We start from the raw sequence: 23,251 nt of genomic DNA on the forward strand, positions 1-23,251 counted from the left end.
GAGGACGTCTTTCATAAAGATCCCACTGCTTGTGTGGAAACTCTTTTTCCTTAATGCTGCCCCCCGCTGTGAAGAATGTCCACATTTAAATAACTCACCCCCTTTTGAAAAACCAGCCAAAATGATGAGCCTCCAGTCTTGGATTATCTTGTGTGTTGTTCCTCGGGAGGCTAATCAGCGATGGAGGGAGGCTGGAGGAGCCAGAGTCCACATGGGAACAACGTTAACTCCAAAATCCCACTAAACCTCGCTCCTACGTCATATCTGAAACATGTATGTAACACTCATCAATCCAGCAGCTGGCACTGCACGTCTTCCGTCCTGCAGGTATAATCAGCGTCATTATCGCAACACGGAGCTCAGTTTGAACTGGAATCAGAAAAGCTGATTGGGATCCAACCCCTTAAATGATAGATTACCCACCACCTACATTTAAAGGCAACATTGCTCACGCTTAACACGTTCCACGAAAAAAAGGTTGTGTGTTGATTTTGTATCAACCCCAAGTTGCATAACGGAACATTACAGAACACATGAGTCATACAAGTAGCCTGGAGGACATGCAACAGCTCTGTTGTACAGCTGCAGTGCAGCCACCTCGCTTTGCTCCACTCACCAGATGTTCGGCCTAATGAAGAGGTTATTTCAAATCTGTGATGAACCTACTCTGAACTTACAGCGCCACAAATTTCAAACAATGTTCCCGTCCTTGGTCGTCCCGTCATGAGTCACGACTGTGAGTGTCTTGTTTTTTCGTTGGAGGACAAATTCGTTTTTTTCCCGTCCGTGCCGCTCTGCCCCTCCAACCTCCCCGCAGTCCGCTCATTGTGCCGTTTAATTGCAGGACGTTCACCTTTAATTGGTGTGATGGCCTTCCCTCTACGTAGCCGCAGTAATGACACCGTAGCTTCCGCTCCCGTTAGCAATGTGACGAAGCATCCTCACATGAGACAGAAGTGAGGCAGGCAAGACAAATCTGGGCAGACGGGGACCGAATCTGTCAAAGCATCATTTGAGCAGAGACTAACGTGTACAGATGGACAATGCAATGGGAATATAAATATTCTCTGGGTGTTTCCACGTGGAGATAAGTGTGTGTGACTGTGAGACTCTGGAGAACCTGCTCGCCAGCTGCTGTGAGGGAAATCTACCTCCTGCGTTTCTCAGGCCAGTCGAAAGACGACGTTAGAAACTCACTGTCCCAGCTGAGAGTATTTTCAGACTTTCAACTTCACATCCATTATTGACGTGACAGATCCGGATGTCAGAGGAATCTGCAGAGTCTCTCAACCTGACACATGCACAGATACATGGAGAAGAATTCTCAGAGGAATCTATATGCAGCTAATTGCTCTTGAGATTTATATTTGAAGAACATTTTCTTCCAAATTAACACAAGAACATTTGTACAGATCAGTGATTATTAGCTCATGTTGGAGATCAGAAACCCAGATTCAGAGAAATAATCAGCAGTGAAATGTTTCATTAATTCATCGTAGACTTTACTTAACTAACTGACTCGGCTGCTTTGTGATTTATAATAATCTTTGACATCAGTACACTTTTAATGACACAACGGGGAAAGCTCATACGCTTTACATAAATGACACACAGCGAAGAAAAGAACTTCATGTATTGAATGTACTGCTCCAGGAGTGGCTCAAGATATTTTTGCACCAAGAACTAGAAGAGCTCACAGTGGAGAACAAACAGTTCCCTCATGAAACCACGTTTAAATTCAGATCCTGGTTTTTTATTTGGATCTTCACCATTTTGCACACGATCTGATATCAGTCCCCTACACAGACCAGATCCTTTGTGCCATGTTATTGCCGAAATTGAAATTTCAAGTTTAATATGTTCTTTCTTGATCCATCATGCATCTGTCTAATTTTCATGGTAATCCGCTCCAGTAGATTTTGCATAATTTCAAATAACTGTCAAACAAAATTCCAACTTTAACTAAAACTTTAAACCTGAAACCTCAACAACAGCATTCAGCATAAATTCTGCAGCCGGGTGCAGATACACAGATGCATCATGTTAATGTATTATTTAGTGTTTTACCTACAGTTCAAGTTCTATTTGTAAAGCACCAAATTATACCTTAATTAATTTAGGTTGATTCATCTCCTGGTTATCAGTCCAGGGTGGAACCCGCCTCTCGTGAATAGTCAGACAGGATTGGCTCCGGTCTGAAAGAACAAGTTGTATGGATGGATGAGTGAATGGATAATGGACAGATGGATGGATGAGTGAATGGATAATGAACAGATGGATGGATGGATACAACACAGCGACCAGCCACAACATTAAAACTGCTGTTAGTGCTGGTTTGGGCAAACGACTGCAATTCCATCTGCATTAGCTGATCAGCATCGGCTGTTTCAATCATGCTCCACAATCACTGGCTGTAACCACATAAAGGCAAACCGCTGCATATCCAAGCAGTGCTTCAGATCCATTAGGTTCTGCAGTAACTCTGATCACATTCAGCTGCAGCAGCTTCAGCCAACAAACCAACTCTTCTCCATCCATTCAATCACAAGAGCCTGAAGTGGAAGTTCTACAAATCCATGTTGGACTCTTAGCACACGTGTGCAGCTCTGTAAATCTGAGGCTGAGGTTTGATCAACAGATCACATTCAGGAGCTTCTCAGTAAAAGGAAGCTGTAACAACAGAATCTGTCTCACTCCTTTTCAGATCAGTGGAGATTTACTGACATTCCTGCTTTAGTCTCATTAAACGTTGAAGCCCTCGGAATTAAATCAACTTATTTATTGCTGTAAGATGACATCTAGCATTTAATGAATGTTATGCATGTGTGAATACATCCATTCAGGCTGGGATGTGCAACAAACACATGTGCAGCTGCCAGCCACATACACACACACGTGCACATGTGTTATTTGAGAAACAAGTGCCCATATTCAGTTTTATTATAACTTTACACACAGTATATTTGTGTGTGTGTGTGTGTGTGCAAATAAACAGCTGCTTGTGGAATACATTTGTTACCCAAAGCAACGCATCCGTCTGCAGGAAGGAGGGAGCATAAATAGCACAGTTCAGTACGAGCGTTCCCTCTGCTGCCTTTAATTTGATGTATGTCGAGTGCAATTACATGCACCCGGTACAGTGGGAGGCTTGATTCAATCTTGTGAAAACGTTCCCGAGCTGCTCCGGTGCTTCCTGAGCACAGACAACAGGGCGGTTGTATCTCAGCTCCTAAATATGCACGGGATAGTTCATCAGGGGAAGAGAGTGACGTTATGGAGACGTATTGGACGCAGTGTTGTACACAACCTACCCGCCGCTCACTCAGTTTCTCCTGGAAATCACAAAGAGTCCAGGAGTTGCCACAGAAGCTTAATACAGATGTGACTGTTGTTGTGATGAAGGTTTACAGAATCACATCTGTCCTGGTCTGTCTGGTCATAACGTGTCCTTAATACTCTTTTTCTACACTTCCCACCGCTCAGGCTGAAGAAAATTGATCAGACCAGAGAACTGCTTTCATAAATGATAATGGTTTCTGAGATAAATTACGCTCGGGTTAGCTCCGGTTCTCTTAATGATGTTTTAACAGCTGACAGTGGTCGTTTATCTGTTTTACTTCTTTTCTTTTTTACAGCTTTTGACGAAGCTGATCACTTTATTTTAAATGAAACCTGTAAATGAAGAGTGGACGATATCTGCTGTGTTTAATATTGGATTTATAGCTTTTCATTCAGGGACTTTTCTATTTCCATACGTTCTGCCTCCGTTCTTTCAGTCACAGGTTTTCTCAGGAATCAATCATGTGACCTGCATCATAAGACTCTTACAGCCAGCATTAGGTCACATCGTTCACAGCCTGTGATCGTCTCACTGCAGGACTGTTGCTCTCACCGTTATCCGGGCTTGGTTTGTGGAGGTGGCAGGGTGTCCCCAACGTCCCTCTGCCCAGCTACACTTCTCCACTCTTATCCCGGGGGATCCAGAGGTGTTCAGATGAGTCGCACCTCCAGGGTTTGTCCTCCCCGTGCCCAGGAAACATCCGGGCTACTTCCTCAAACCACCTCAACTGTTCCATTTGCGGAGAAAACAGATTTTGGCTGTTTGTATTTTGTGATCGACCAGTTATTTTTTGGGCCTTAAGCTTCTTTCTGGCCTGAAGCTTTTATTTAACTAGCGAGTTGAAAAGGAGACAAAGAAGAAAACATAAGATAAAATCATACGTAACGCACCAACACGGACTAAACCGTACCCATGATGAACATTAATACCTGTGTGAATGTAATCTGTGGAACTGGAATAAACTGGACGGAATCTCTCGTCTGATGGAACGATCACAATCACAGCTGCAGGGAGAAGTTAACAGATGAGCTGAGATGTAATTTTCTTCTTCCCTCTCTCCATCTCCACATCTCTCCTCAGGTAGAGCCTCCTCATTCAATTCATTACGTTCTGCGGGTCGTACTTTCCATTTCCATCACCTCTCCAGCCCACAGGCGCTTCCCTCACCACTCACCTCAGCTCATATCTGCCTTAATTGAAAGCGTCATTGCCTTAATTGCTTTAATTAATCACCTTTGTGGTAAAGCCTTTGTGGGGATTTGTAATAGGTGATGACATTGGCTTTTCATCGAGGGCAGCGGGAGAGGGAATAAATATCTTTACTTTGGTAAGACAATGGCAGGAAGGATGGGTTAAAGGACACTTGAGCAGAGATCTGATGGATGTACAGAGTCCTGAGAAACTGACTCCTGTGAGCAAGTTTTCAATCTGTTCGTCTTCTGCTGGTTGATTAAAATGTATTTGTAGTTGGACTTGAAGCTTTAAAAGATATTTAAATTAAGGGAGGGTGGTCACACAGCGGCCTGCAACTTTACTGTGGCTTCAATCTGGGAAGACAGAACTCCCACATATACTGTAAGTTGATAAAGTGAAAAATACACAACATGACTAATAATATTATAACCTTGTATCGTGCAGGTTCAGTAAGTTGTTTTTAATTAGTTATTGTGTATGTGTTGAATAAATTGTTCCTCCACAGCTCCAAGCTCCTCTCTACTGAATATCAATACTTCTCTGACAGTCATCGACAACAAAATTGACACTGAGCTGTTTTCCTGTCAGTGAGGTTTGAGGATTATCACAGAGAAAGCACGACCTTGTGTCTGAAGAGGAAAGTTTTTATACCATCCAGCTCAGTGAGAGAGACAGTGAAGGTGATTGTGGAAATGTTAAAGAGCAGTAAATCTGGAACCTGACATGAGAAACACAGCGAGATCTCCTGAAGCATTTCTCTGTTCGGATTCTGCTCTTTTGTTTCCTGACGTCCTTCGATATCTGAGATGCTTAGTTATTTTCTTCTCACTAAGAAAATAACTTTTATGAACCGACACTCCAGCCTGCATGAGAGGAAATCTCACCGCTGGAGTCTCAGAAAGACAATACCATCATTACATTCTATCACAAGCCCGTTTCCACAGGATGGTAAAAGTTCAACTCGTTGAAACTTTCTCACAGATGTCTGATAACTTCTTTAAAGGAATCTAAATTAAAATCCTTCGCAGCATTTGTTCCTCTGCAGCAGGAAGCTGAGGCGTCTGTCTTCCACCTCATCAAGTCGTACGACTCCTGATGAAGTATTTCATGGATCTTCACATCTGGTGCGCGTGGTGGTGCAAAAAATAGAAAATATAACTTATGGAGTGTTTTCAAATACTTTCCTTCTTTTTCTTCATGTGTTCAGAACCATTTTTGAATCCACGTGCTTTAATTTTTATTTTTATTTAATGAAAAAACATTTCTACTGAGCTCAAATGTTTAAATCTTTATTAGAACTTTGTTTGTGTGACTCTCGTCTCTCGTATAGTTCCGTGAAAAGGAGCTTTTAATCGGAGTTTATACTGAGGAGATTCATGGTCATTAAGAGATCACCTGAATAATATCCGAGAAAACAAGTGAGAGAAATAGAAAGAGTGAACCTCAAATAAAGAGACAGAGATGTTGGTGAGTGAGGACATTAGACGTGACTGATCAGAACTCCTACAAAAAGATTCTTCTTGTTTTGTCCACTTGTCCATAGAATCGTTGTGGTTCTAGTATAGATCTGTTTCGTATAAATAATTTGACGTGTATTGAAAAAGCCGGGCGGCCGACACCTAAACAGACCATTTGGAAGCTCAGATTTGAGAAGCGGCTGCTTGGACTTTGGCCTCAGGCAGAAAATGTCTGGATGGAGTCGGTCCTGCAGGAGCCAAAACAAATATGGCAGAGGCATGATGTGTTTACTGTGGGAGGGAGCGGGCAGCGAGGGGAGCAGGATGAAATATCATGTTTGAAAATAGAAGAGGCTTTTATTCTTAACTCTGCACTTCGAACTGTTTCTATTTTCTTCATGGATCACCCACTCGTTTCCTCGCTCATCCTTTCTCGGCCTCTGATTTTCCGATTGTCCCTCAAACCGTCCACGTCAGAAAACGCACTTGTCGTGTTGCTTTTATCGCTGCGGTTCAAGTAGCAAACAAAAAACAATTAACACGACTGAACCACGGAGATAAGATGCTTTTGTCTCGTCATCCTGCAGAAAATGAGCGTCAGTCATCATGACAGGCATTATCTCAGAGATAATAAGTGTCGGCTCTGATCAGTCTGTTTCCAAAAGAAAACACTGTAGATGGAAAAAGTGTCTCATTCAGAGAGGATGAAGAATCGTTTCTCTGTGTGTGGCTCCAGTGCAGCTGGTTTCTGAATTCTTCCTTCAAAGCTAATCAGCAGTTTAAAACCTTTAGAAACAGAAACTTCTCGGCTCTGCAGCGTCTTGATTACACTTTGTGTCATTTCAGCACAATTTAAACCAGCAGGTCGTTCTGTCAGGATCATAATGAGATGAGCGAAGAACATCTAAAATCCTGAACACTGTGCAAACTGTAAACATGCAAATGTAAAACAGAGCATTTAGTTCAAATGAAAAGTGCTTTTGCCAATAATTTGTGAAGCAAAACAGTTTTGCGGCTGAAGTGACTGTAAAAGCTCATTAAGGTAATTAATTCCTGTCAATAAAGCCTCGTTTAAAGTTTGATTGAGACAAAGCTCTGCAACAATTTGTCGACTTTATTCACACAAAATAATTTAAACCTTTGACAAGACAGTGTTCACCACCCGGTGACCGTTTAACACACAGTATCCTCACCTTTGCACAGATGCACGGGGGGGGGGAGGACAGGACGGGCCACAGCAGGGAGGTGAGATAAATGACGTCTGTATTTCACCGCTTTCACCCGCCACGTCAAGCTGGGCGCCATCCATCACTGACCCACAATGACACTTTAAATTGGTTACGTCAAATTAACCTGATGTATCATGGCGCCATGCTGGGGGTTTCAATTCGTTTTGTGGCCTATTATGAGCAATGGGGAGGCGTTTATCACGAGTGGCTTTGACTTGTCCCCAGGCAGGTTGTGGCGTTTCTTCCTTAACCCCCGTGACCAGTGAGGATCTACAGATATCTGTGAAACTGTCATGAATGCATCACCTGGCGTCACCAGCTCTCATCAACGGAACGCAGGTTGATACTGAAATCACATGAAAGTCAAGAACATGCGTTAATAGCTGGTCTCAGTGAAGTATTTATTAAGATGGTGAAACCTTTAAAAAAGGCCTTTTAATCACTGGAATTAGTTTTTATAGGGTGAGATGTCAGACACGTGCTGTAAATCCACAGATGAGACTGATTTCAAATTAAAAGCCGGTCACATAAATGACACAAGCTACATTTATGTCCTGGTTCTTTCACCGTCGGAAACATTTTAAGAGACGTTGGATATATTTCAGACTTTTACTTTGAAACTACTGTCCTTCCTCTCTGGTTTCCTGTTCCTGTCCACCTGACGCGTCACACCTGAGTTCACTCATCTTCTCTGATCTGTGTCGGTTCTATAAACTCTCTGCTCCTCGCTCTCCTCTGTAAACGTCCCTGGACGTCTCGTGGTTTTTCTGATTTGTTAGTTCACCGTCTGAAGTTGCTGCTTTATTAATATCTGCCTTGGTATCTGTCCTGCTTTTCAGTTTTGCTAAAAAAAAAACACAAGATGTGACAATTTATATTGAGGTGAAAATGAAACAACAACTTTGATGAAGCCGTCATGTATAAAAACAATTTAGCAACTGCCTGAAAGCTGTGGTGAAATGATGAGGTGTGTGCCATCGCACAGTCTGAGGCCTTAAATAAAGGTTGATGAGTAAATAACTACGTGATCTGTAGTTTACTTCACGATGGTTAGTGCAGTTCTAAATGCTTCACAATTCACTGATGATGACGAGAATTAACAAAACCGGCAGAAATGAGACGATGAGATCAGAAAAATCAAATAAATAGATTTTATAGAAGTCAATAACCTGCACGTTGAAAATATTAAAAGACAGAAAATATAAAACAGATGCAGTAAAATAAGGCATAAAAGATGTGTTTAGACTTTTCAACACCTTCAACTGATTCAGACCAGAGAACGAGGGGATTCCATGTCTCTGACCGCGACAATAACAATAATACACAAATCACTGCATCCCAATGGAAACAACAGTGCAGCATCCATGTGATGAGTATCTTTGGAGCACGATGCAGACGCTGGACTCCTCCACAGCCTCCCCGAACCTCCGGAGCCGGTTGAGAAGAGAGCGCTGTCACTGGACACGGATACGTTGTGTAAACGCTGATCAGAAATGACACAGCTCGATGATCCCCTTCTCACACCTCTGCCCAGGTGGAAACTGCCTTCACGAGCCACACTCCAGTTTAACACGTGTTTACGTTTCTTGGCACTCGGTGAAGGTGGTGTCTTTACCTGACAATCCAGTAAAACTCAGAAACAGCAGGACGCGTCGTGACAGGAGCGCTCAGCTGCGTTGGATGTTTGCAGTCCAGTTATTCAGACCAGACAACGCCTCGTCTGCAGTTTCGTTTGCACTCACGGGATCAGGGACATTCGTTTCTTCACAAACTACACAAGTTGAGACTTTGTGGAGCTCAACCAGATCTCTGGGTTTAGAGCGAGGTGACGTGATCCCCTCGCTCGCTGTGAGGAGGAGTTGGAAATGACACGATAACATCAGCATGTCTTACGATTGCAAATATATTCATGCTCTCAGCTACTGTGAGGATGCACATCCAAATTCTGCAGGTCCCAGTGATACGCAGGTCTGTGAGTGGGCGACATCAGGAGCCGAGGTTAGTTTGGCCCATCCGCTAACATGGAGGAGGTGGTGTGACATTATCTACCGCATCCAGCCACCAGGGAGTGATTCAGATGCTTTGGCTTCTCTTTTTACACATGTGCAATTCTTTTAAAGCAAAGAAATGAACATGAATCACAATGAAGGTCAAACGTTTTTTACTCATTTACTTTTTTTAAATCAAAGATGCTGCCGTCCTCACAGCGTGAGATATTTCCAAAGAAGCACTGACGTCTGCTCGAGTGTCCTTCATTTAGGAGATGATGCCTCAGTCACTGATTATTATTCTCAGCCTCCTCATTATATTAATGGTCTTAAAAGTCACATTCACTAAATGGAAATGTGTCTTTTTTCAGAGATTAAAACACAAGGGCCTGTTAACCGTCCTGATTTAGCAGCGAGCGCTCTGCCCAGGGAGACATTGACTAAAAGTCAGGAGACTCTGTGGAAGGTATTTGTTGCAGACTCCGAGTCTAAACTATAATTATCTTTAATATGTTTCCCTAAAGTAAAAAAAGAGAACTCTCGATTAATTTTTCGAAATGAACAATAATGAAATCTGTGCTCACATTAGTCTTCGCTGCTTCCGCGGGTCTAACTCTATTATTGATGCATCTGCAGTTATCAGCCAAACAAATAACATCCTCAGATATTCTTCTGTCTTACCACACATCCACGTGTTTGTTCCCCCGGACACTGTAAATTATAATTCAGTTACACTGATTCAGACCAGAACTCAGTTTGAGGTGTCCTGCTGTTTCTTTAACTTTACCTCCAGACACAGAGCTGAAGTCTTTTCTACTCTTCCTGATGTGTTTCGAAGGGGAGTTAATATTATGCTAATAAAAGCTGATGACCCGTGTCTCTGGTTTTAGAGGTGCACGCTGTTGAGTTGTAAACTGACGTGTCATAAAGGACGTGGTGGATGAGGTGTGATAGAACTTTGTCTGCCGGGTGAGTTAAACAGGAACATCCCGTCAAGGCTGAGATTTGAACCGGTCAACATTCATCACGTGACACACAAACTATTAAAATAGTCTAAATAAACAAGTTAGCTATCACTACTTACACCAACCGGCTCAATGACTGCAGGTCGCTTTTACACTTTCAGAAAGAAAACCCTTTCAACGGGCTTGAAGGATTAAATACGCCAACGTGTTTGGGACTGTGCCTTCATCAGGGTGTACCGTGTGAGTGTAATGAAGTCAATTAATAAGACTGAATTACTAACGTCCACCTGAGTCTAAAATCGTTACAGGAATATTAACATTTGTTCTGACCTCTCGATGTGTGTCCACGTCTATGGGAGGTTCAAATCTCTCCAGTTCCCTTTGACTCAAGCTCTGAATTCTGCTAAACAATTATCAGAACAGAACAAAACGGACATTTGAAGAAATTAGCAGACGTTTGACATGAAGTGCTTGATGTTGACAACCTTGATGTTGGTGTAGAGAACACAGAAAAAAACAGAAAACTGCTTTGTGTGTGTGTGTGTGTGTGTGTGTGACGATTGTTATCCTCCTCTACTCCTGACCTATTTTTTTATAAAAACAATTTCATGACAGAATAATCCCCATTCCATGACTCCAGTCTCACTCCGGCTCATATCAACATTAAGTTTGTGATTTGTAACCTTTCTGTCAGCCCAGACAGAAATAGAAACATCAATTGCCTCCTCAACTGTGGCAGCTGCTATTATTGTTGTATAGATGGAGATATCAAAAGTCAGATCCATAAAAGCACATTGTTCTCTGCCGTCTCATCCGTCAATAATGGCGGCTTTTTCTCAGGAGTTAATTGGCTCCGAAGATGTGAAGGAAGTCAATATGGAGAGACATTGAAACGTCTTCTTTGTTCAGTAAAGAATCTAATGCAGGAAAAGACGAGGGAGTGAATGAAAGTTCAGCCGTTTGAATGTGGCCTGGTTTGTGTCATGCATTCATCTGTTGTTTTTGTAACACTGAATCTGAGCTCAGGACAAATTGCTTCAACACACGGGTCCTTTTTTAGAGCGCGACACTGATTAACATGGAGTTCAGTGTCATCCTCGTGGACACAACGCTGTGGAGAAGAGAAACTGGGGTCAGAGTCGTAATCCTTACAAACGTTTGAATCGATAAAGGTTCGATTCAATGAAAGACTCACAACCAAATCCTTTTCTGCGCGGCAGCAGCACATGGTTCACAGAGCTAAATCCTGAGGTGTTTTGGGTGTAACATGAAATAAAGCAACCAGAGGATCCATCTCTCATCCCCTTTAAAATCAATGTGCGTCTTCGAGGTGGCGAGGGAGGACGCTGGTCTGCGGAGGAAACGTTTCTGTTTAAATACCGCTGTGACTCGATCGGTCAAATAATCGCCCGAGTTAAGTCGTCATTACTGTTGAAAACCTCCGTGTGTGTGTTTGTGTTGTGATTTACCATCTTGATGGTTAAAAAAATATCAGTGAAATACTACATCACTGATTCCAGACCAGATATTTCTGCCTTTTATTGAGAGGATAACTCAGTCGCTCTCTGCCTCCTCGAGATAGCGGCGCTCCAGCAGCGCTCCTGATAACATCTCACTGTAACACCAGAGAACGCTGACCTGCATATGAAAATATTGTTGGTGACTTAGCTTCGAAAGGAAGAACGGCCTTTTACTTTTTGCTCAAATTTAACTTGAATTGAACTTTAAATCACCGCTGCTTTGGGTCTTACAGCGCTGCCGTCCACCGACAGGGCTCAGGAAGTGTGAAGCAGAAAAAAGTGAAGAGTTCTCTTGTGAACTCTGCTAAAAAACTTTCCGGGCAGAGTCGCTCATTAGCAGAAGCTTAAAGGGGGAAAAGATAAAGTCTGTCTGCCTCAACTGTCAATCTGTGGTTAGCGTGTAGAGCAGAAAGTAAGACGAGGGGAAACAGGGAGAGAAAAGACAGAATGAGGTTAACCACACAACACACCAACTAACAGGTGAAGGACAAGGCCCAAGTTATCAAAATGCTAATGCACTATAATGGACAACGCCGGCTGTGTTTTTCAATATACACGCTCCCTCTTAGGACGCCCTGCTTTCTTCCAAGTCGAGAGGCGTGGACGTTCTGGGAGAGGACGAGGGAATTGAGTGATGATGCACTCCATGTTCGCTGACCTTTCTGTTTCTGTGGCTGGCGAGCAGCAGCAGTCTGTCAGGAGAAATCTCCGCCTGGAAGACATGAGTCTCTCCAAAACTAGCGGAGATGTCGAGTGCGTGCACATTGGGAATTTGCAATTGAATGCATGAATTTATGCGTCTGACGTAGCTTCCTGTGCGAGCGCAGCTTTATCGGGAGCCTCCAGCTCGGAGCGGTCTTCCTCCATCATGTGAAGTAGCTGCCCGAGCCCGTTCAGGTGGCACGTGGCGTCTGTCACGCTTTGTACCGCTGCCACAGGAGAGAGGCCTCGTCGTTGATACTGTTTGTTCAGGGTCTTCATCGGGATTTCAAAGCAGCCGCTTCCCTTTCTCTGATATCAAACCAAAAAAAAGAGGGTTTGTCCTGTTGTGAAGACCAGAACATCTTTCTTGAACTGGATATGTCAAAAGTGAGTAAAGTTTTACACTTAGTAGTTTTATTTTGATTTCAGTATCAGACTCGTGTCTTCGATTCGAAGCTCCCCTGATCTCAGGCTCTGTGATCGTTGCCGTGCGGCAGCCACATATGTTGATTTTCAGATCAGAGCACGAGGTGAGGACAAATTAAAACTCGCTCCAAAAATAGTGAAACCCACATCATCCACCGGACGCGGTGTGAATGTGTCCTGCTCGTCTCCCTCCCCGAACAAGCAGGATGTTAATCACCCATCTGTGGGTGAGATGTAATAAAAACTGCATTTCAAAAGAGCAATATATGCTACAAAAAATAAATGAGCATAGAATTCTATCGTGCCAGGCAACAAAGACATAAATGTATGTGAAGCAAATCTCAGACCTTTTGAATTGAAGAGAAATTACGTTCTTGTCGTCATACATACGTATGATTCTCCAGATAACCACGACTTTAACCCAACATTCACACTGTCACAGATACTTTGCTCCATGTTTATAGAATGTGAAACAAAACAGAATCCAACCTATGAGTTCTCTCTCCAAGTTTCATGGAATCCCTTCTCTAGTTTTCTGTCTCTCTGGGATTGACTGCTGACAAACAGACCGACCAACAATCAGACGAACTTATAGACACGGGTGAAAACATCACCTCTTTGCCGGAGATTTAAAATGACCCCGTTCTTTCTGTTGAAGTTTCCATTACACATCGTAGTTGACGTCTGGGGTCTATCTGGTTACTGTGGTAGAGGATTTTAAAACGTGATAGAGCTCTAACATCAATCCCTCGTGAGCCTGGAGGCCAGAACAGAAACCCGAGAGCTTGAATGATGTGTCGAGCTCTCTCCCAGAGACTGACGGTTGCATTGTAGACAATGAGAAAAGGTGTAAAGGCATCATCTCCTCTAACTGTGCAATGTGAATAGATTTTCTATAATGTTGGCGTTTTTATTCTGTATATTTACGACTGTAAGAGCTCAGCAGTGCTTCTCTTGTTGGACTGGAGGAACTTGTTGACCTCCCTTTGAATGCAGGAGGAGCTGCCGCTGCTTCTCCCAGGTCTCTTGTCTCTATGAATTTTGGTCTGAGGAGCAAAGTGCTGTCCTCAGAGAGTTTGAGCGATACTTTGGTCTTTGTTTCAACTGACATATATTCTCATTTCTGTCTCTAAACGTCGAATGACTGTCGCTTCAGTGATTTCATTTCTCGCTGTGATGCAAAAAGGCGTCATTTAGAATCGGCAGTTGAGTCAGTTGACAGAGAGAAACTCACAGTGCATGTTCGGAAGTCGTTGTTGCTACTTCAGTCTCTAACTTATCTCTATAAACGGATTCCTCATGTGAAAAAGACGAATCTGGAGGCGACAGACACGACTTGGATGAGGGCAGCTTCTGTTTCTGATTTCTAGTTTGACTAATTAATGGCTTTTTAATTTATCTGCATTCATATTCCAGTCCTGGCCCAGAGATCCGCTGTCTACAACCAGAGGCCCCAAAATATTGGCTGTTGCTGCCAGAGGCTAATTTGTTGTCAGATTATAGCCGACGGGCTCAGAAATTGGGCTCAACGTTATTGAGACATTCACCAAATATCTTCCTTCATCCTTTGTCCCTTAGTAAACAGGACCTAGCAACTTAATGCTAGTAGCGCTACATGTAACATGAATGTTAATTTAAAACATTTTTAGTGATCTGTCTTCACTAGAAGCACTTTAAGCTTCCGTGGACTGGATTTCCTAACATGCACTTAAACATTCAAAGGTGTTTTGCTGTTCAGACATCAGCAGCGACAGCAACGACTCAATTCCAAGCCCGCACGCCACATCTCAACCTTCACTGACGACCGAGCAGCCCGTGGCCATTCAACCAATTCTCCAGCCCACTCGTCTCATTTACATAACAGTGCGCTCAGCGTTATCTTTCCGCCCGTGCGGACACGGAGGATTAAAAGGCCGACATGTAACACGTTGTGTGATTCCACCTAGAGTTAAAAGCCGTTTAGGAGGAAGTACAAAAACTTTAGTAAAAGTGTCCCTGCTGTAATTTAAATTGTTCGACCCGATGGATAATATATTTTTAAGGCTTACTATAAAGAAAAATCTATATCTTTGAAGAATACGAACGATGTGTCTCTGAAGCTCTCGCTTTGTGTTGGCAGCTCATCACCGCAGACACTGAAGAAGTAAATGTGTTCGTGTATTAAATGTGCAGACTGGCCTGTGGATCGTTTACAGGTTTACTGTTCATGAATCGCACATAATATTCTGTGTATGAGCCGTTCCTGTGCAGCTTTAGTGGTTTTTTTAAAAAGCTGAAACTGTCACGTTGACATAACAAATATAAAAAATGAACAAAAACACTAAAGAGATTTAAGTCTTCATCTCACTGAGCTGAATTTATACATCTGTAACTGTCATAGCTTAATTTTAATTTGTGAATCTAAATATTAAATAAAGGTTCTTGCTCAGGAGTAAACCATTTAACAGCTGATCACATGGCGGGCTCTGTATATCGTCAACGACTCCCTCTTTTAAAAATATTGCTTTGAATATATATATATATATATATATATATATATATATATATATGTGTGTGTGTGTGTGTCTATGCATAAACATCAACACATCGGATACAAACACGATCCCTCAGACCGGTGAGTTTAAACACGCGTCAGTACCGTAGATGAGTGGAGGTCAGACGAGGCGTCTTGTTGATTGAATCAATTTCCCTGAGAGGATGATCAATCTGTGACAAGCTCCTCTGACACGACCTGTTCAAAGGAAGCCCCGTGTCTTTATTTCACCATTTTAAGTGAAATGTTTTTTTTTCCACAGCTCCAAAACACTTCGTAACATCTGGAACAGAAAATAAATCAATCGCCTTTTTCTAAAGTGTGTTTTAAAAAAACCTGTGTACGCCATCGTTTTTGTGTGAAAGAGGAAAAGGAGAGCTGGTGTGGTGAGAATCCGAAGCTGTAGTTACACGACACACCTCAGCTTCTGGAACGCAGACATGCAGTCTGAAGCAACACACTTGTTTTTGTTCAATGTGCATTTAAACAAGGATCTCTGGATAAAAGTTGCTTGTGTAAAGTTGCTGACCAACACCTACGTTGTCCTGACACACAATGTGAAAATGGACTCATGACCAACAAGCTCCTCTCCTGACTGATAACACTTATCTAACGGTACCTCTGGTGCAGCGATGGCGTGAATACGTTGTTGTCAGCAGGAGGGACTCGATGATTCATTTGAAAAGTGGAGGAGAGGAAAGATCCTCCGTCAGTGTGTCACAGAACAAGTTGAGTGGTTGAAGTTTGACGGTAGCCCGCAGCGTTCAGACGAACCAGCAGATGCTTCACCATAAAAACTAAAACATCCAGACACATTTAAAGTTTGTACCAATAACAAACAGGTTCAGTTCCAGTCCAATCTGAGAAAGATGAAGATAAAACCTGTTATAATAATAATAAAAATAATAAAAATGTGAAATGAAGGACAGATGTATTTGAACAGGGCTCAGGATACAAAGGTTTCTGTTGGAAATCTGAAGGAAGATAAGTTAATTGCAAATGGTGATTGGTTGGAATGACAAACTGTCGCAGCTTTAAAGAGGCTGCTCCGTCTTTTGGTCGATGTTGAATCAACCCTGGATGTCGTGAAGGTTTTAAAAATTATATTCAGTCATTTTGCTCACACTGATGTTGAATCATTCCTGTGTGCTTTATGACGTGTGCATGATTCTTGTGCTGGAACGTCTCTGCATCGCTAATAACCTGGAACCAAAGATTGTTCAAACGAATCTGCCTCTTTGGAGATTGTTGTTTTATGGATGTTTCATTATTCGGTCGATGAGACTTCCAAACACTAAATTGAGCCAAAAGCTGCGTCTTAAAAAAGCTTTTCTTTTTGAAACAATAGTCCAAAACATCCACTTTGCTACGACACGTGACTCACATGTGATAGAATCAGCAAATGTTTGTCAATTAAAGGAAATGTTACATTTAAAATCCGTCCGCTGACGGTTTTGGGAAAGCTCGAAGGTCTTTTAAAGAAATCAAACTTCATCTGCACTTTAGCACAAAGCCTTTTTGAGCAGGAGTCATCCTCACGGAGATAACACTGTGAAATAAAGCAGGACAGACAGCCGGAGCTGAGAGGCCATGCTTCACGCTGAGTATGAAAAGAGCCCCCTACAGGAAAGTGTTGAATCAAGAGAATCACCTTGTTTCTGAATAGCGGGAGGAAATCTTATTAAGGAGGGTATCATGAAGGTGAGAAGACTGTGGGAAGGAGAGCGAGGACAAAAGAACGATGGATGGAGAGAGAGAGAGAGTCAGAGCCTGATACCATCTCGCTCTTTTAACATCTGTCCGCTGGCTCCTAAAACCAGAGAAGCAGCTGTGACTCGTCTGCTGTTTAGAGCTGCGATCAATCACTCATCACTGCGTGTGTGTGTGTGTGTGTGTGTGAAACCACTGGATGCATGTCTGCAGTGGAAACAGTAATTAAACAAAGTTATATCAACTCAAATGTTTAGTTTTATTTTGCAGAACCAGGCTGCGTTCAATACAAATATGTTTTTTGTTTTTTTAACCGCAGGATTTAACCGCAGGATCTCAAAGACTTTAATTTAATAATCAGAATTTAAAATCATTTAAAAAGGTCTCAAATAATTGTAGGTAACATTCGTGCTCATGTCTTTGTGTTTCTCAACAATACAGATATTAACACTGTAATAAAACAACGTACAAACACTCAAAAAACTATGAACAACTACTAACGCAGCGTATTGAGGGTGATTCTGTTCACGGAAACTTCACCTTATCTTCAAATGTGGGGCTGTGCAAGTGTTTCTGAGCCGTTAATTAACTCGAGATGATTGAAAGAAATACTAAATAAGACCTGATGACTTCACAGTATTTCTCCGAGTGATGGAAAAGCTTTTTTTAAATGATGGATTTAAAGACTAAGTGTAGAAAATTGATAATTCCTCCCAAATTATGAACAAATATTTCCCCCCGTCAACATCGGGTGATTCCTCAATCTGTGGAGGTTTTGAGACGAGGGCTCTGTGTCCCTGTGTCCCGCTCTTTAATTAAATGGGAATGAATGAGATTTGAAAATGTAGATATTGTGTCTTCACCCTGGATTATCTTGGAACACGCCCTCCGTGGGTAGAAAGTAGTTCTGTTGAATGTCTTCTCTGTTGAGGCCGAGCAACGATTTTCTCACCGGATGATTTTGATCGATCCTCTTTGACTAATGTAGAACAATCCATCGTTTGAATCCTGCCTCTTGTCCATCGTCAGCAGGAACCGGCTCCAGTGTAGATATCTGACGGGTGGAGGCGTTTTCTTTTCAGCAGAATAAAAAGAGGAGCCATTAATAGGTTTAACAAGCTTTCTGCAGTTAGTCTCCACTTTGACTTGAATGTCTTGAGAAACAAACGAGATGAAATATAAACTTAAACGAGGCTTAAACAATCACGCATTTTTTATGTTTCTCAGCTGCAGTGATTAGGTCACATAGCTGTCACCTCCTCTCGCTCTGAGGTGTGTCAGTGTTGGTGCTTCCATGTTTTATGCGGTGCACATTGATTTAAAACATGCAGAGGGGACTCAGTGATAATTCTCATATGCATGATACGTCAATGTGTATTTTCTGTGCAATAATTTTAGTCCGATACTAATGTTTGATGAATCTGCCCTCTGAGTCATCTGCACACTGACACAGTCAAAATAAACAAATCGTGTGTAATCATGTTATTTGGAAAATGTTAAAATTGGCCTTTTGCTCTCTGCCGGTAGTGATTCTTCTGCCAGCAGCAGGATTCTTTCTCCGCTAAACACTGAATCAATTAAGAGCCGAGACGTCTCTTTGAGAAAGTTCAGACTCAGACTGTGTTTTCACTTCAGCACAGTTCAAACCTGGTTCAGATCAAATCTACAGTCTCAAGTCACATGACACACTCGTGTTCTTGTTTAGTCAAAACAACAACTCCAACATCCCTTTTTGTTTGTTAAATCGTTTTCAAATAATATCATTATATTATGAAAGCAAATGCAGTTTAATTTTCCTGTTATAATTAAATATATACTCATGTGGGTGTGGTTGAACTGTGATATAAAGAAATCTCTCTCTCTGTCTGTATGTATGTTGTTCACATATCTCAGCCGAGTGTGTGTGTGTGTGTGTGTGTGTGTGTGTGTGTGTGCATGACGAGTAGGACAGGCAGCAGTTTTATTTCTGATTGTTCATTTTCCAGCTCCAAACTTGAGAGTTTCACATCAGTCTTCTCTCAGAATCTCATCCGTGCATGTGTGTGCACCCGCCTGCATGTGATTTTGTGAGTGTTCGCGCACACCGAGGTTTGTATTTGTATGTGTGTGTGTGAGTGTGTGTGTGTTTGTGTGTTTGTGTGCACGCTGGTTTGCAACTGCCTGTCTCCAGTTTCTTTCTCTGTCTGGAAAACATATTGCCGAAGGAGACAAACACATCTCACACTGTGCCCACATGGTAACCAGGGAACAGAACAAAAAAGAGAGAGGGAGAGAGGGAGGTACAGGAAGCTTGGGATGCAAACAGATGCTCGGGGATGAAGAGAGAAAGGAAGAGAGCAGTGGAAACAAGGCTGCATACGCTTGTCGAGTCGGATTTCAACACATCCACTCACTGGCTCCGAGCTCTCTTGTTCAAACATGTAATGTCACACATTTACAACTGAAACCCAAAAACAGAAACTCCAGCCATGAGATTTGGCTCCTGCGTTCACATTATATAAAATGTGTTGCAACATTTTACTGACGCCTATATTCTCTGGTTAGATCTATTCAGGATGTAATGAACAGTCGATCTGACATTAATGAATGGATGATTGCACCAGAAAAAAAAACTCTTCTATCCGGTTTAACTCTGAAAACATAACAGTTCCACAATGATTTGAACATAGTGGAACTGTTTGTCATATAACCATTAAAACCTGCTACTTGATTTGGAAGTGAGGACAAACTGATGGTATTGTTTTTCCATCAGAGGGGCTGTAATCTGGATGTGTCAGTGGAAGGTTCCTCGGACCACGGTGTAGACCAGCCGACCAGACTTAAGTCCGACCAGGAGGTCTGGGTCTGAAAACACTTATCAGGAGATCGTTAAACATCCGGTTCAGCAGGAAGGTGAGAAATAAATAAAGAAATAGGTTAAACAATTTCTGGTTCCGTTCCTCAGTGGCAATGAAATCAAGACATGAAGCTCGGTTTGGTGTCTTTTAGTAAATACGTCTTGAAGCGAAAGGTCAATGGACACACACGCACTTCAAGAAGCTTCTTGTGCGACACACTGGTGCAGGCAGTAGCTTGGAGTCACACATCATCCAGGTTAGCTTCTGCTTGTAAGGTGTTTGACAAATCTCTAGAGGCCGAACATGAGCTGGAGGTTCAAGGAATAAACTATCAGGAGATTAACACTCGTTAAATTCAAGATCCAAACAAGTCGTGTGTTGTTAGCAGTGAATGGACCAAACTACAGCAGCACTGCAGCCGGAGGGGTTCAGTGCTCAGTGACCCTGTTAGTGAGGTGAATACAAATCAAAGCAGGAGCGGATTGATTCTGGATGGAGCAGGTATTCCTGACAGCCATCTGTCCTCTGCAAGAGAACCAGCCGCTTCCTCTGCCTCTGTACTGCAGCTGTTCCCCCATCAGGCCTCACGTGTGTGCGTGTGTGTGTGTGCACATACATAAAAAGTTCAGACGGTCATGCATGTTGTGTAATTTGCTGTCACACAAGGCCTTTAATCCCCCTCATACTATAATCCCTTTGATTCTGGGGCCTAAGTGGCATCATTTAGAAGAGAAATCTGCTTTGTCTCCCACCAACACGATTAAATTAACCAGCGGTTCACGTCCACCGTCACAAACTGTCTCACACGTGTGTGTTTGTCTATTGTTGTGAGGACCCCTCATTGAATCGTGTCAATGATCAGCAGCCAAAACTCCATCTTTGTCCACACAAGCCTCAGTGCTGCATGAATTCATTGCACTCTGAGGACCTTGTGCTGGTAAAGCAGGGATGTGTAGAAAATCTGCAAGGGTTGTGAAACATAACTTTTGCTACACACAACACAGTTTGACATCATCCGGCAGCAGCCAATGAAATACGAGTGCATTCCTGGTTATTTGTAATGCGACGAACATAATTCTCATGTTTACCTCCAGATATTAAAGGTGGAGAAATGACTGTTTGACAAACTGTGGCTTGTGTTGCATTTTCACATCTGGACCTGAAACACATGTAAGGGACACTGACGAATGTGTGTGTGTGGGGGGGGGGGGGGACACACAATCACAATCAGCAGGGAAATGTGCAGCGGCAGCCCTATCAACAAGCGCAGCACCGCTCAGGTTAGCTCCAGAATTCCAACAGAGAAGTAAAGAATTGGTCCAGGGTGACTCAGACCTCTGGTACACCCCTATAGACGTGCACACACACACATATACACACACATATACACACACACTTACACACACACAGCACACACACAACACACACACACAAGCCCAATCTTGCTCCAGCTCACGTCGGCAGCTGACAAAATGTCCCACTCAATCATGTTCTCTTTTTCTCCCCGTCGTTGTCACTCTGCTCTGCTACAGCAATGCTGCAGAGACAAAAACCCCCCTCCCCCTCCCCCCCCGCTCCTCCTCTCTAAGTACCCCGATTATAAAAAATGCAAACAATCCATAAATTCAAATAAGACTATTTGTCTCCGTGTACCCGTCTCATCACTAAAACATCTTCACCGTGGGTTTGTTTACAGAAGCTGTGCAGGAGCCGCTCTCATGTGTTTGTGTGTCTGTGGAGAAAAGTGCACGAATCGTAATTGTTTGCACCACTCCCAGAATGATGATAAGGAGCAAAGTGTCAACAATGTTTAGAAATGGCGGAGACTCGCTTACGCAGCCCATCAGCGGCTCAGGCACAGAAAGCTCTTTTCTTCCGATGTTATTTGAGGATAAGAATGAGAGCATTGTTTTTATTCTCCATCTCGGTGAAGAATGCCTCCAATTTAATGAAACTCTCCTCATTACCCCTCCGCTATCACGCTTCTATCAAGTCACTCACAAATTTGAATGTTTTCTCTTTCTGGCTGCACTCACACACAGAACTGGATCTGGACGGGGGGGGGGGGCGACTTTATATGCGCATTAAAGAGCTGGCGTATAAAAAGACCATTTATTACCGCTGTCATTGGATTGCTGGGGGAACACAGTTGAGAGCCCTCCACAGCACACTGTTAAAAATAGATTATAGGAGCTGACAGGAAATGTTAAAATCTTTTTGGTTCCTTTCGAGGTGGTTGCCGTCGTTCCCTTTTATTCATAATGGGATTCGATTGTGTGAGAGAGAAGCTTATATATGTCTGGCAGATGTTCGTGGGGTTGTTTATCGTGTGGGAGGGAGGACTTCATGCTGTGCTAAGCCTTGGATTCAAAGTTTTGTGCATTTACCGTAATTGTGTAGAAAGTAGGTTTAGCTTTGAACTCACATGCTCTTGTTTTTTCTGGTACGCGAAAAAAAAACAATGAAATTTCAAGTGCTCGTATTTTGCTTTTCCTTTATTGAGTCATATGGTTTTTGTTGCATGTAGAAATTCCTCTAATTCACAAAGATCAACAGAAGGAAGTCCTCGTCTCCCAGAGAAAACCCCCGAAGTGCTGGAAATATCTTCTCCTGCGTTCCTGAGCCTTTTACCCAACATGTCTCATACCTGCCTACGAACAGTGGAGCGATGACACAGTTACATATATTACACATGAGATGTTAGAGAGCGTAGAAATAAAAACACTGTGAAACTGTCATTGTCGCTGCAGCCACCTCGACACCATGCAACTTATTTCTCTTAGACTATCAGCTTCTAAATGAGAATGTTTCCTCTGTCACTCCCTGAACATCTGTGTCACTTTGGTGAGTGGGTTCGATCTCCTGTGAGAAGAACCGACCGATACGCAACACGATCGACTTGACTGAAAACAATTGTTTTGTCACTGTTCTGAAGTGTCACATTTTTCAGTCCTCCCTCGAGATAAAACACAGATAATATGGAAATACAGTCAAATCTCTGCTGTTTGTGAAATGATGCATTTCATGTCATCTGCTGGACGTCAAAGACGGGAATCAAATTCACAGGAGAGTGAATATTCACGTCGTCAGGTTTGTTGTAAAGTTGTAAATAATTCACACCCTGCTGAGATTTAATTCTTGTGCCCAGATGAGCTAATCAGCGCTGCGTGTTTCGAGACTTCTCACATGCTTCATAAAGCAAAAGGCACCAGAGTGACATTTTGTTTTCTTTGCTGTCGATAAAGCAGCAGAATCAAGGGGCGTGGCCGACTCTAATTCGTAAACATGTCTTCCTTTGTCCTCTTGGAGACTGAAAGCTTTGCTTCGAGACTTGAATAGCCCCATTCTTC

The 23,251-nt window shown here is 42.7% G+C and overlaps 1 protein-coding gene across 2 annotated transcripts in view; it reads left to right on the forward strand.

Annotated features, from left to right (window-relative positions):
- Positions 1-23,251, forward strand: part of ccdc172 (coiled-coil domain containing 172) — a 136,634-nt gene that overhangs the window by 106,179 nt on the left and 7,204 nt on the right. The window contains exon 7 of one of the 2 annotated variants that reach the window (XR_011246142.1): positions 19,817-19,956. The exons of the other annotated variant lie outside the window; for it this stretch is intronic. The gene's annotated coding sequence lies outside the window, so the exon portion shown is untranslated. The remainder of the gene's footprint in view (positions 1-19,816; positions 19,957-23,251) is intronic. 2 annotated transcript variants of the gene reach the window in all.

The sequence above is a fragment of the Paralichthys olivaceus genome, chromosome 14 (genome assembly GCF_024713975.1).
Source record: "Paralichthys olivaceus isolate ysfri-2021 chromosome 14, ASM2471397v2, whole genome shotgun sequence".
NCBI lineage: Eukaryota > Metazoa > Chordata > Actinopteri > Pleuronectiformes > Paralichthyidae > Paralichthys > Paralichthys olivaceus.